This window comes from Schistocerca americana, chromosome X (genome assembly GCF_021461395.2).
Source record: "Schistocerca americana isolate TAMUIC-IGC-003095 chromosome X, iqSchAmer2.1, whole genome shotgun sequence".
NCBI classification, from domain to species: domain Eukaryota; kingdom Metazoa; phylum Arthropoda; class Insecta; order Orthoptera; family Acrididae; genus Schistocerca; species Schistocerca americana.
Window position 1 is genome coordinate 534,075,598 of NC_060130.1, and position 920 is coordinate 534,076,517.

Below are 920 nucleotides of genomic sequence, written 5' to 3' on the forward strand. Positions count from 1 at the left end.
CAGATCCTTCCAAGTCGCCTGTGCGTAGCAACCGCTGAGCCGTTAATTGAAGAACAGCTGAGCGTCATAGAAACCTCTCATGCCGAGTCTGTGGGCGAAATTAGCGCTACCACTATGAGACAAGTTCTTCTATCACTAGACTATCACCAGATCTCACTGAGGAACAACAGAAGAAACTACTTGTCATTCTTGATGAGTTCTCTGAATGCTTCAATCCACAGGTGAAGAGCAAATTAGACAAATCGACGGTGAAGCACCGGATTAGCACTGGAGACCATCAACCAATATGCCAGAGAGCATACCGTGTGTCAGCAACGGGACGTCGAATAATTCGCGACGAGGTAGAGAAAATGATGAAGAATGACATCATTCAGCCTTCACACAGCCCATGGTCGTCATCGGTGGTCCTCGTCGGGAAGAAGAATGGCAGTTGGCGCTTTTGTGTTGATTACAGGACGCTTAATAAGATAACTGGGCAACGTCCTTGCCGCAGTGGATACACCGGTTCCCGTCAGATCACCGAAGTTAGGCGCTGTCGGGCGTGGCCGGCACTTGGATGGGTGACCATCCGGGCTGCCATGCGCTGTTGCCATTTTTCAGAGTGCAATCAGCCGCTTAATGGCAATTGAGGAGCTACTCTACCGAATAGTAGCGGCTCCGGTCACAGAAAACCATCATAACGACCGGGAGAGTGGTGTGCTCAACACACGCCCCTCCTATCTGCATCCTCAGCTGAGGATGACACGGCGATCAGATGGTCCCAATGGGCCACTTGTGGTCTGAAGACGGAGTGCGTTTTAATAAGATAACTGAAAAGGACGTTTACCATCTTCCACGAATTGACTGTACACCTGATTGTCTGAAGGGGGCTAAGTTTTTCTCAACCATGGGCATGTACTCGGGATACTGGCAAATCGAAG

At 50.0% G+C, this 920-nt stretch overlaps 1 pseudogene; it reads left to right on the forward strand.

The window, feature by feature from the left end:
• The first annotated feature begins 474 nt into the window (after window positions 1-474).
• On the forward strand, window positions 475-592 carry LOC124557331 (annotated as a pseudogene).
• The last annotated feature ends 328 nt before the right edge of the window (window positions 593-920 follow it).